The 14303-nt window shown below is 41.1% G+C and overlaps 1 protein-coding gene across 1 annotated transcript in view; it reads right to left on the bottom strand.

Moving 5' to 3' along the window:
* Positions 1–14303, bottom strand: part of APLN (apelin) — a 552821-nt gene that overhangs the window by 118645 nt on the left and 419873 nt on the right. The gene's annotated exons all lie outside the window — the stretch shown is intronic.

Genomic DNA, 14303 nt, shown 5'->3' with positions numbered 1-14303 from the left:
ACAACAGTTCAAAAAGAAGTATCAAATAAGATATTCAGTGAGCACTGCAGCAATAAAGATATGCACCACATAATTGCAACGGTCTTGAGATAAAAAAAAACATGATAGAGCGCAAAAAGGAAGAAAAGAAGAAAGAAAAAGTAAATATATAAATTAAAAAGTGGACAACTACTTAAATATCTACACCAAAACAAAGAAATTGACAAAAACTAGATAAGAGAAGGAAAAAAAAGATTATTTTGTGCTTATTGTCTCTTTTTCTGTGTGTGGTTTTTGGGTCACACCCGGCAGTGTTTGGGGATTACTCCTGGCTTCATGCTCAGAAATTGCTCCTGGCAGGCACAGGGGACCAAATGGGACATCATCTAACACCAATGAGGATAGCACATACCAAAAATACAGGGAACAATATCTGTTCTTGAGGATGTGGTAAGAAAGAAACTGTCATCCACAGCTGGTGGGAATCCTGTCTGGTTAAACCCCTATGAAAAACAGTATGGAAGGTTCTCAGTAAACTCAAAATTGAGCTACCATATGAACCAGAAATAGTTCTCTTGTGTATCCCCAGATCAGTAAAACATTCATCCAAAAGTATGTATGTACACCACTATTCATTGTAGCACTCAATTCCAAGCTAAGACTTGAAATCAACCTAGATGTCTAACAACAGATCATGGAGATGTGATGCATATACACAATAGAATACTACATAGTGGTAAGAAATGATACAGTCATGCAATTTGCAGCAACATGGATGGAACTAGAAGATATTATGTTAAATGAAGGAAGCCAGAAGAAGGATAAATACAGAACAATATCACTTATATGTGGTATTTAGAATAACTGCATGAAGAAATACAATGGTCTAAAATGGTAGATATCTCGAACACCATAGGTGCTAGGGTATAGTGAGGAGAAGGGAACAAATCACGTGAAGGAAGAGAAACAAAGTTTTTAGTCTCTTTATACTACAAACAGACCTGCAGCAACAGAAACAGCTCTTTAGATTCAACAGGTGTTCAATCAACTGCTCACTACAGAGATCTATAATAATGTTCTAATGCTTTTGCCCACAGAAATAGGTGCAGAATGCATTTGAAAGCCAGGGACTCCCACTACAGTGCTCACTATTAGTATGTTTTAGTGTCTTAGTTTTATTATGTCTAAATTAACTCTTTAATTTCTTTGTACACAGTGGTTCTTGTATATATATATGTTGGTCACCCTAATTTCACATTTCAGTGCTCTATCATATTAGACTCCAAAAACAATGCTCATTATGACAGTGTCTTGATGAAATACTCTAATTTATATATTTTCTTTTTGATTACATCTGCTATTATGATCTAATGCTTATATTCATAGAGACCACTGGAATAGGCAATTGCACACAGTAGACTTTTGTTACAGGTCTCGTTCAATGAATTTTTTTTGCGATTTTTTCAATGTAAGCTACTTAACTATTATACCATAATGCCCAGGCTGTCAGTTTGCTTTAAAGAAAGGAACCTGGATGCACAAGACATGGTAGATGATACTACATGGGCTAGACTTCTCTTTTTTTTTTTTTTTTTTTTTGGTTTTTGAGCCACACCCAGTGGTGCTCAAGGGTTACTCCTGGCTGTCTGCTCAGAAATAGCTCCTGGCAGGCACAGGGACCATATGGGACACCGGGATTCGAACCAACCACCTTTGGTCCTGGATCGGCTGCTTGCAAGGCAAACGCCACTGTGCTATCTCTCCGGGCCCTAGACTCCTCTTATAGTGCTCACTACCATATTGCTTAGTACTCTAGACATGAAAATTATTATTGAGGTTAGGAGTGATAGCACAGCAGCAGGGCATTTGCCTTGCATGCAGATGACCCAGACCCCTGCATTCTATATGGTCCCCTAAGCCAGGAGCTAATTTTTAGCTCAGAGCAAGGGGTAACCCTTGAGTTATTCCTGAGTAACCACCAGATGTGACCCCAAAAAACAAAAACAAAATTAAAAAAATTATGATTGTCCTAAAATGGTCCATGCACAATCTAACTCCAGAAACTATATTTAACAAAATTTACCGTAACCATTGATAAAGTGCCTAGAAATTGGAAAATCTTTCCCACTGATATGCCAGTCCCTTTTTCTTTTTTGGTTTTTGGGTCACACCGGCAGCGCTCATGGGTTACTCCTGGCTCTATGCTCAGAAATTGCTCCTGGCAGGCTCAGGGGACCATATGGGATGCCAGGGTTCGAACCACCAATCTTCTGCATGCAAGGCAAACACTTTGCCTCCCTGCTATCTCTCTGGCCCCAGCCCCATATTTTAAGCACTCTGACCCATCCCATAGGGTCAGTTCTCCAGCTGCAACTACAAAGAGATCCCCAATGTCTATCTATATGTGTGTGAGTGTATACACGGTGGACTCCTCTATGTATGTCTAATCTGTAATATACATAATCCCTGCCTATATTGTATAGTCCCTGTTATATATTATCCCTCCTCCCTCCCCTGTCCACCATCTTAAAAAAACCCTTCTATTCTCTCACCCTCTCAACCCTGACCCGTTATATCTCCCTATTTTACCCTCTTTACCCTGTTCTTAACTCCTCAGAAACCAGAACCTTCCTTCTGCCCCAGCAAGCTGTCACCCAGCTCCCAAAGTGAAAGGACACCCTTTTACACACACACCCCAATCTTTCTTCTCGGGAAGAAGCTGCAGCCACAACTCCTGAAGACTTATTCTATGCTGCCCTTTTTCTCTAACCTCCCCTCACTGTGAACTGTTGTTTACTATTGGATTCAGTTCCGTAGAGACCCTCAGCTTGAGGGCACTACCCTGACTGCTGTGAACCATTTCTCAAACTACACAAGACCATGGTGAAGGATAAAAATGTGCTCTGGATGTTATTCCCCCGTCAGACTATCTCAAAAGACTTAAAGGGGATATCTATATTTCCTTTGTATGTTTCTGTAGACACATTTTCTTAATAGTCATAATTCTTAGTGTTTATTTCCACATGTAGAGGTAGCCTTGCCCATCTATTTTTGGGGTCTTCTTCTTATGAAATGCTAGTAGAAAAGACTTGCTTGGGATCTGACCTCGGGTTAAAACCAGGTCATAGAGATTGTTTAGCTTGTTATTTTTACCCCAAAATACACCAGTAATATATAACATTGTTCCTTTTAATATGTGGACACTAAAATGGAGAAATCTTGCATATAGAAAAAAGTTCTTATCTAATAGGGATAAGAACCCATACATTTTATAGTATAAGGCACCTTTCTACCCTGAACCTTTGTCAAGGGGACTTGACTTAGATCTCAATTAATCAGACTTTGACCATCCAACACAGAACCTCAGATTCCAACTTAGAACTGGCACAGTTTTCTACATCAGCACCAGGAATAAAACTCCCCCTGTGTGAAGACCTAATGCCACCTGGCACCAACTTGCTCCAGGGTAGGTTCGTATGACACCCTGACCACACAACTTGCTCTAAGGGCAGGTTTCCCTACCTCATCACCTAATGGTGAGATGAAATAAAAAAACCCTGGTGACACGCCTGCTTTGACCTAGGATCTGTGCAAAAACCAAGATCTCTAATTACAGAAGACTGACTACAACAATCGTTACTGAGTAAACTTTTCCTGGGACCATAAAGAAAGACCTTAGGGTTGGACAATTAACATGCCCTGAGTCTGCAGTCAGTCTTATGACAGTATGCTTCATGGGTAGAGACACACTGTTTCTTTTAGGCCAAGCGTATTTCCTTTCTAATTTCCCCAACATTCACTGTGCCTATGGAAAAAGTGCTGCACCTGCTCCACCTTTTTTTCACATTTTTAATATCTTCTACATAGGTGCTCCTGCCTTTTTATAGAACCTTGGAAAATGAATCACTTTGTTTCACTTCATATTCCTATGTCTTTCTACAAATTGAGAAAAGAAACGGGAAGAGCCAGAGAAATAGCACAGTGGTAGGGCTTGTATGTGGCCCACCTGGGAGGAACCTGGTTCAACTCTCAGCATCGCATATGGTCTCCCAGTCTGCCAGGGGATATTTTGGAGTGCAGAGCCAGGAATGACCCCTGAGTGCCTCTGGGTGTGACACCAAAACCAATAAATCAATAAATAAAGTTTAAAAGAAAAAGAAAATGGAAAAAGTGTATGAGGCCCAGGGGCTAAGTGGTCTCATGTGCATTGGTGGAAGAAGGAAAAAAAGGTCAGAACTAAATACCCAAGCCAAAGTCAACGACAATAGAATCAAGAGACCCAAACTATGATAAGCTAAACACAAAATGGATCTATTACACTCTTAGATCAGGGGGCTAAGGGTGAAGGCATGGGATGCATGCTGGGAACTCTGGTGGAGGGAGGTCAACACTAGTGGTGGGAAAGGCCCTAATTCACAGTCACTATATGCCTGAAATACAACTATGAAAGACTTGTTATTCACAATGGTCTCAATAAAAATCATGAAAAAGAAAAAATACTGTTGTTATCTTATTATAGCCAAGCTTAACTATTCAAACATATCATATACAAGCATACATTCCAGATGGAATAATTACCTAACCACACATGCATTCATCAAAAAATCTATATAGCTATAGAAAAATATAAGATAACATTTGCTTTTCAAGCAAGTAACCAATCCATAAAATATATCTTGATAAATGATTATTGAATACAGAAACATTTATGACTAAGAGAAAGTATTTGTGTTAAATAGATAACCATACCATGTCAAACAAATGAATGAGTGATATGCAAAATATATAAAAGTTTCAGGGCCAGAGTGATATTACAGCAGGTAGGGCACTTGCCTTTCACATGGCTGATGAGGTTCAATATCCAGCATCCCATATGGTCCCCAAGTACTGCCAGGAATAATTCCTGATTGCAAAGCCAAGAGCCTTGAGCACGACCTTGGGAGGCACCACAAAGATAAATAAAGATACCCTTCGTTGATGTAGTTGAGGGACATAACAAATAAATAAGAAAAGAAAGCTATAAGAAAGTCAGTAAGAAGAGATAACACAATTATCTAGGAAAATAAGGGGTCAAGGAGATAGTTCAGTAGGTAAAGCACTTAATTTGCATGCAGTCAACCCAGATTCAATCCCTGGCACCACATATGCACAACTCCAAGCCCCACCAGGAATAGCACCTGAACGTAGAATCAGAAGTAAGACCTTGAACACAGTTGGGTATGGAAAGGAAAGAGAAGAGAAGAAGAAAAGAAAATATTAAAGAAAAGAAGACAAAAAAGAAGAAAGGAAAGGAAAGGAAAGGAAAGGAAAGGAAAGGAAAGGAAAGGAAAGGAAAGGAAAGGAAAGGAAAGGAAAGGAAAGGAAAGGAAAGGAAAGGAAAGGAAAGGAAAGGAAAGGAAAGGAAAGGAAAGGAAAGGAAAGGAAAGGAGAGGAGAGGAGAGGAGAGGAGAGGAGAGGAGAGGAGAGGAGAGGAGAGGAGAGGAGAGGAGAGGAGAGAAGAGGAGAGGAGAGGAAAGGAGAGGAAAGGAAAGGAAAGGAAAGGAAAGGAAAGGAAAGGAAAGGAAAGGAAAGGAAAGGAAAGGAAAGGAAAGGAAAGGAAAGGAAAGGAAAGGAAAGGAAAGGAAAGGAAAGGAAAGGAAAGGAAAGGGAAGGGGAAAGGGAAAAGGAAAGGGAAGGGAAGGAAAGGGAAGGAAAGGAAAGGGAAGGAAAGGAAAGGAAAGGAAAGGAAAGGAAAGGAAAGGAAAGGAAAGGAAAGGAAAGGAAAGGAAAGGAAGGGAAGGGAAAGGAAAGGAAAGGAAAGGGAAGGGAAGGAAAGGAAAGGAAAGGAAAGGAAAGGAAAGGAAAGGAAAGGAAAGGAAAGGAAAGGAAAGGAAAGGAAAGGAAAGGAAAGGAAAGGAAAGGAAAGGAAAGGAAAGGAAAGGAAAGGAGAGGAGAGGAGAGGAGAGGAGAGGAGAGGAGAGGAGAGGAGAGGAGAGGAGAGGAAAAAGGAAAAAGGAAAAAGAAAAGAAAAGGGCCAGAAAGTGGATAAGTTAATCATCTTGCATGTGTTTGACTCAGTTGAATCTCTGGCTCCCAATATTATTTCAATGAATTATTTAATTGAATCACCATGAAATACATGGTTGCAAAGTTGTTTATAATGGAGTTTCAGTCATATAATGTACAGCACCCTTCACCAATATACATTGGTGAAGACACCACAAATGTCCCCAATTTCCCTCCAGTTCTCACCCCTGCTCTCCTCTCTGCCTCTGTCAGTTTTCCTCTCTCTCACCTCCTCCTCCTTATTCTTTCTTCTTCTTTTCTTCTTCTCTCTCATTCTCTTTTTCTTTTTCTCCAGACACTATGGTTTGCAATATTGTTACTGAAAGGGTATCACACATATAATTTTATCTACTTTCACCACCTAGTTCTTGTCCAGAGTGATTATTTCCAACTATCATTGTCATAGTGGTTTATTTTCTCCCCCAAATATCATACCCCCACTATTTGTAGCAATTTTTTCTTTTTCTTTTTTTTTTTTTTTTGGAGGGGGCCACACCTGGCGGTGCTCAGGGATTACTCCTGGCTAACTGCTCAGAAATAGTTCCTGGCAGGCACGGAGGACCATATGGGACACCGAGATTCGAACCAACCACCTTAGGTCCTGGGTTGACTGCTTGCAAGGCAAACGCCACTGTGCTATCTCTCCGGCCCAGCAATTTTTTCTTACTGTAGACTGGTCCTCCTGGCCCTTATCTCTATTATCTTTGGATATAATTACCATACTATCATTTTTATACCAAACAAGTGAGTGCAATTATTCTACATCTATTCCTCTCCCTCTGACTCATTTCATTCAGCAGGATACTCTCCATATTCATCCATGTATAAGCAAATTTTATGACTTCATTTTTCCTAACAGCTGTGTATTTTCCCATTGTGTAGGTATTCCATTGCTTCTTTATCCATTCATCCATTCTCCGGCACTTGGGTTGTTTCCAGATTGTGGATATTGTGAATAGTGCTGCAACGAACATAGGAGTGCAGAGGATTTTACACATTGTGTTTTGGGACCTTTATGGGGATATTCCTAGGAGTTATAATGCTGGGTCATATGGAAGCTCAATTTCTAGTTTTTGGGGAAATGTCCATATTGTTTTACAAAAAGGCTCTACAGTTGACATTCCCACCAGCACTGAATGAGAGTCCCTTTCTCCTGCAGCTACACCAGCACTGGTTATTCTTATTCGTTTTGATGTGTGCCAGTCTCTGTGGTATGTGGTGATATCTTATTGTTGTTTTGACTTGCATTTCCGTGATGATTGATGATGTGGAGCATTTTTTTCATGTGCCTTTTGTCCTTCTGTATTTCTCATTTGAGGTATTTCTGTTCATCTCATCTTCTCGTTTTTGGATGAGGTTAATTTTTTCCTTTTTTTTTAAATGTTTGGTTTTTTTTTTTGGTTTTGGGCCATACCCAGAGGCTCTCAGGGGTTTGTGATGGTTATGAGCTCAGAAATTGCTACTGGCAAGCTTGGGGGACCATATAGGATGCTGGGGATCAAACCACTGTTAGTCCTGGGTCAGCCACATGCAAGGCAAACGCCATACAACTGTGCTATCTCTCAGGCCCCAATCTTTTCTTAAAAGTTAAACTTAAAATTTTTCTCTACATGGGGCCGTAGCAGTGGCTCAAGTGGTAGGGCATTTGCCTTGCACGCACTAACCGCGGTTCAATCCCCCAGCCTCTCATATGGTCCCCCAATCTACAAACGATTTCTGAGCACCTATCCAGGAGTACCACTGAGTGTCATCGGGTATGGCCCAAAAAGCAAAAATAAATTTTTTCTCTATATTGCCTTATATATCTTAGACATTAACCCCTTATCAAGTAGATTTGGGGTGAATAGTTTCTACCATTCCATGCGCAGTCTTTATATCCTGGTCACCAGCTCTTTTCAGGTGGCACCCCATAATTTCCCCAGATCCATGAACTCAGAGCCATGAGTGTAAGCCCTGATCACTGCCTAGTATCCCCCCCAAAAAAGCTAAGAAAAGGAATAGGCACACAGGAAGCCATCATAATATCTCAATTAATATCAGAAGTTTTTTTAAATGAATAGGTACTCAGTAAAGGAACATGTACACAGGAATCCTTCATAGTACCTCAATCAATTCAAGAAGTCTCTTTTTTTAAAGAACAGGTACTCAGAAGTGAAAAAAATAAAAGATATTTGATCTTTACCAGCAACTGGATAAACACAAAACAACATGCAACCAATTTAGCTATCAAACTGACAAAACTGAAAAACATAGATGATATATTGTATAGGCTGTGGAAACAGTTATTTTCATACCTATTGCTAGAAGTGTGAACTGGCACTACTTTTCTTGCAGTCACTTGGCAGAATCTGCTGAAATAAAAAAATATACATGTTTCTTCTTCTAGATATAACCCCTAGAGAAATTCTTCCTTCTTTTTTATACATATTTTCAAGGTAGCTATTTGACATAATGCAATGTTGAAAACAACTTGAACATCCATTGTTTATAGAATGCAGGCATGGTAAGGGTTTGAGGACAAGGGGAAAAGGTCCAGAATGCTTTATCAACTATGAAGACAATAAGCAAGGGAGAGGGCCTAGAGCTAGGTAAAGAATTGCTTGGACCCGGAGAGATAGCACAGCGGTGTTTGCCTTGCAAGCAGCTGATCCAGGACCTAAGGTGGTTGGTTCAAATCCCGGTGTCCCATATGGTCCCCCGTGCCTGCCAGGAGCTATTTCTGAGCAGACAGCCAGGAGTAACTCCTGAGTACCGCCGGGTGTGGCCCAAAAACCAAAAAAAAAAAAAAGAAAGAATTGCTAAGAAAGCCCTCAGAAGATTTTTAGCTTGGACACACACATACACACACAGATTGCAATGACCCCAATCCACACAGTTGTGATCTTTTTCACTGAAGATAAGACAGATAGTTCCAATGCATGGTGTTCACTCATTCATCCAACATGTACTCTGGGTGCCTGCCAAGTACCGGGCAGTTTTCTAGGCTGTGAGACATGGCATAGGCTATATAGAGTCCCAATTTTATGGACCTTGTATATTATTGGAAACGATAAACAGAAATAAACAGATAAATGTTGTTAGTATGTTGGGTAAATGCTCTGAAGGATAAATAAGACAGATAAAGGTGATAAAGAATAGAGGTGTCCTTTAAATAATGAAACCAGGGGAAGCTTCTCTAGAGAGGTGGAGATATGAAGGAAACAGGGTGAGGCATGTTGATATCTGGGGAACAGTACTATTAGTGGGAACACTATGTGCAAATGCCCTGGAGATTGACTGGATGATTGTTAGGAGAAGGCTAAAGGGTCAGGAGAGTTAAAAGCACTAGTATGTATCCAGAGAGACAGAATAGGGTTAAGGTGCTTGCCTTGCATGAAGCTAACCCTGGTTTAACCCCAAAAAACAAAGAAAGTAATAATAAGTCAATACCAATTAAAATACTTGTTAGTACAGTTCTTGGTACCCTTAATAAGGCAAGCATGGATACTTGCGTGTGTCTATATATATACATATATATATTTTGGGGGGACACACCAGGCTGTTCTCAGGACACACTACTCTGTTCAAGAATTACTCCAGACAGCGCTTAGGGGACCATATGGTGTATTTGGTTGGCTATATACAAGGCAAACACTGTATTATCGCTCTGACCCTTATGTTTTAACAATATCATGAAAGAGCAAGAGAATATAAATAAAAAAGAGCGATTCATATAAAATATTATGGAAACTGCCATATCAGAGGACAGAATTTGAAGTAAAAGTAAGGGTTTTTATGTTAAAGTCTAATGAATGATGGAGAAAATATAGGCAAGAAGAGAAGGGTGATTTGACTTAACAGACAGGAAGACCTTTGACCACTGGTTTATCAAAAGGTTTACTTCTAGACAATGAAGACTTTATGAATAAAGAGAGTCTTTAGATTGGGATTACCATGAGTCCTGATGGAGAGAGCACTGGGTCTGAAGCTCCTACACCCAGATTTGAGTTCTGGTACTGCCACTGATCAACTTGGATGTGGCTCAAGCCCTATTCTTTGCTATCCTGTCCTTCCTCTTGCAGATGAGGACCCCATTCATCTGCAGCATGGTTGAAAACTCTGGTGAAATAAGAAGGAGCTTTGCACATATCTATAGCCATATGGCCCAGGGTCGTCTCTTAGCCTCTGAGGTTACAGTATCAGTTAGATCACTATACTCTTTTCACCTGCATAGCAGTGGAACCTTAGACCCCCTTTCAAGCTGTTTCTTCAATATCATGGGGCATCTCTAGGGAGTTGTTTCATAGTGCCCAGAGTTTCATTTGGTCTTTGACTTCCACCCCAGTGCTGTCTTCTTCACTTTCTCAAGCTGTCATTTATCATTGAAGCTAATCTGCCCCCTGGCCATGAACCCACTCATGACCAGAGGCCTTGCTGCCACTTCTGTGCCTCTCCCTATTAGTATGTGCCCCACTGCTGCTTCCCAGCATTGCCAGGATGCTTTCTGCCACTTTGGTCTTCAAGTTTTCTCCTTTCTTTTGGGGCCTTCCTTCTAGAGTATTTCATGACACAGCCTCTCATGTCCCCAAGATAGCACTCCTGCACTGGCTCCAAATTTGAGATGCCTTTTCTCAGTAACACAAATGAATGGCTATTACACATATTTGAACTGTGACTCAAGACATCACTGTCACTGATTAAGAGAGATGCAAATCCTCTCGATCCTCTCTTGAGCTGGAGGCTAGCTCTAGCCGGCATGGGGTTGGGGGAGACCCCATGTGGAAGGCCTTCTCCCTAACTTGGGAGCCTTGATAGGCTCCCAGCGTTCCCCTCTCTGCCCCCGGCCTCCAAGCCTTCTGGGGTGGCAGCCCAGGCGGCCAGAAATGGTTGGTCCTAACTTGTGGTGTGCTGAGATTTGCTCAGTTGCGCTGTTTGTCACTGGCAATTTCTGACCACTCTGCATATGGAAAACTGCGCGTGCACTGCATGTATTAAGAGTATTCCTTATCTTTATGTTATGTTTTGCATATCCAGAATGTCCATTTTGTGTTCTGCCCTTTCCCACACCCTTACAAAGCTCATTTTTACTCCTTAACTCTCTCACCCCCCCCCAAACATCACTAACCCACATTACTCTTTTTAACTTCAGTATTGCACTATCCTAATCATAGACCAAAGCCGTGCATTGTATGTAACAACCCCAAACTGTTTCAAAAGACATAAAATGGACACGTATTTCTTTAGAATATTTTGTTTTTTTCTCTGACAACTATAAGTCTTACTAAATATTCTCTTATACAGTGACGATTCTAACCACTTTTTATCTTCTCTTTATGAGCTGTTCAAAAAGGAATTTTGGTGAAAGAGTCCCCCAGTTTAATGCTTATGAGTGAACCATGTCATGGGGATTGTTGGACTTGTTCTTATGGTCCCCATATGCACCAATAACGCCACATGGCATTGCTCCTTTTTTGCATAGGCACATTAAAATGGGAAAATACTATACATACAAATAAGATCCTATCTAATAGAGATTGGAATACACAAGTCTTGTAGTGCAAAGGGACCTTACACCCTGAACATTGACATAATGACCTGGCACAGGCCTCAGAAGAAAGGGCATTTTTCCATTCACCCCTGAACCAGGGAAGCCATCCACGAAACATCCAGGTTTGTCTATAACATCACCTGGAAGCAATCCTCTACCACGGAAGACCCTACCACTGCTCAGACATCGACCTGCTCAAAAGAGACTTCCCTTAACACTGAGAACTTAACAACAACAACGACCTGCTTACAGGACAGGGCTTCCTGCATTGCCTTTTAATAGTGAGGTGAAATGAAAGGACGCTCCACATCCTGACTTAAATGTAGGATATGCAGATTCCAGGATCTTTAATACAGAAACATGATACCAACAACAGAGACTGTGTGAAAAGTATGTTGGCACTATGGACAATGTCTTGGATTGGACGATCTAACTTGCCTGGAGCCTAGAGTTGGTCTTATGCCAGGAAACTTCAAGGGTAGGGTCTCTTTGTATTTAGGCCAAGGTTATTCCTTTCCATGCCCCTCATATTTTGGTGGGCCTATGCAAACAACAATTGCCACTCAACACCATTTTTACTGTGCTCCTTTGACTCTAATCCTTAAAAAAACCCACTTAAAATTTGAGGTTAACTTAAGCTAATATGCATGTACATGGAAATGTAAAAAATACTATGCCTCTAATGTTTAAGGAGTTACGCAAGTTTTATGGCTTTAGATTGCCTTGTGTGCTGTTAAGAACTATTATAATGTGTTACAATCTGGGGACTTGAGGGACAAAGTAATTGTACATGGATTCTGTTTTATTTATCTTAATGTTCTTTGGCTGAAAGTTCAAAGTTAAGATATCAGCAAGGGGACTTCTTCTGAGAATTATGTTATGGCTGATTGTCCTTCCACTGTAACTTTACCTTGTCCTCTTTCTTTCTATCTTTGTTCTCATAATTAAAAATTTAAAAAATTAAAAAAATAAAAAAAGAGAGATGCAAATGCATTCTAAGTGAAATTAGGCAAATATGGGGTAACATGCTTGGGGTGGGTCAGAAAACATACATCAAAAAAGGCATAGTATAATGGTTAGGGTGCTTGCCTACACATTGACCCAGGTTTGAGTCCCAACATTATGATCTCCCGAGCCCACCAAGAGTGATCCATGGGCCCAGAACTAGGAATAATTCCTCAGCACAGCTGGGTGTGCCTCCCCCAAAGCAGAGATTTTGACAAAAGGGATCTAGAAGAATAACTACTTCTCCAATTTCAGGATATGAGTGTGGGCTAGCTTTGGCCTCCCAACCCAAAGTAAGCAGAGATGTGATGTTGGTGCTGGCCACAAATCATTCCAGGGACTTCTGGTTCTTCTAAATAACTTGGAGACAAGGACTCCATTTGTTCATCTTTCCAATCCTGAATTATTTCTTTCCACTCCAGGCCTGTTGCCAACTTAGGTTCAAGTTGCCCGAACTGACGAGTAAAGACTTTAATTTTATGATAAAGAGTAAAGGAGGGGATGAGGGTAAAAATGTGGGAAGACAATCATTGCCACCAGGGTCAAGATAGGCTTGGCATAAACAGTTTTTGTAACCTCTGAGAGTCTAGAATATGGGGAACAACATGCCTGAACAGTTTATGTTCTTCTGAGTCTGCCTCTTCTGCTCAGATAAGCTTTGTTACAACGCTGTCATTTCAGCAGTGCTGTTTCAGCTAGGGCAGAAAAGAACAAGATTCAAATGAGATTGTTTCTCACTCCAGTTCTGCACTGATCTAACCAACATGTAGCATTTACTCCTAATGTCCAGCATGTCCTAAGAATTTCACTATCCTCACACCCATGCAAAATTTAGGTAAGTTATGAGCCCATTTCCCAGGACTTAGGAGGCCTCAGGCTCCTAAGAATGTGCCCAAAACACATAGAGGATATGAGTGACAAAGATGGACTAGAGCACAGGCAGTCTGGCCCCAAGGTTCATGGATGAAGGCCATCTGAATTTGTCCTAGGATGCTGTTCTTCTGGCTCCTTCCCAGATGACTCCAGCAAGTCTATGTGCTTGTTTATCCAGGTGGCTCAGGCAGTGCGGAGGGTAGGGCCTTGAAAGAACATTGGTCCATTCTGATATCTGGAAATAACTACATTCCATTCATAGAATTGGAGGTGGGGGGAAGAGGCCAGGAAGCCAGTGAGTGTTCAACTCACAGAACCACTTCGGTTATTCACATGAATTGTCCCTGGTTTACTCTGTCTTCTTGTTTTGTTTCATTGTTTTTGTTTTGAAGCCACATCCAACAGGTCACATGGGCTCAGGCCTTGCTAGTAGGACCCTATGAGGTGCTGGGTATTCCAATAAGGGTTGGATGTATGCAAGGCAAGCACCATAACTTCCATACTATCTCTTCTGTATCTACTGCTCTGCTTTTTATTCTTGCATGTGGCGTTCGTCCCAAAGCTCTTGATTCCTTTGGATAACCCCCTTCTTTTGGAAAAGCCCTATCTTTCACTTTGAAGTGCCCTTTTTTCTTGTATTTGGCTAGCTCATTTGAAAGCTGCCTTAAGCCTCTGGGTATAAATAGTGCATAAAGACATTACAAACAAGATGTAGGGGCTGGGAGTTGTAGCTCACTAGTGGAACATTTGCCTTCCATAGTGAAGACCTGGGTTCAATCCCTCAAACCAATTGGTCCCCAAGTACCACAAGACTGTCATACACTGCTCCCACCAGCACTGAGCTGGGAGTAGCTCTTGAGCACTAAGCAGTGTG

Source organism: Suncus etruscus, chromosome X (assembly GCF_024139225.1).
Source record: "Suncus etruscus isolate mSunEtr1 chromosome X, mSunEtr1.pri.cur, whole genome shotgun sequence".
In the NCBI taxonomy this organism is placed as follows: domain Eukaryota; kingdom Metazoa; phylum Chordata; class Mammalia; order Eulipotyphla; family Soricidae; genus Suncus; species Suncus etruscus.
The sequence above is the reverse complement of the archived record's forward strand: the minus strand, read 5'-3'. Positions and strand labels throughout refer to the sequence as shown.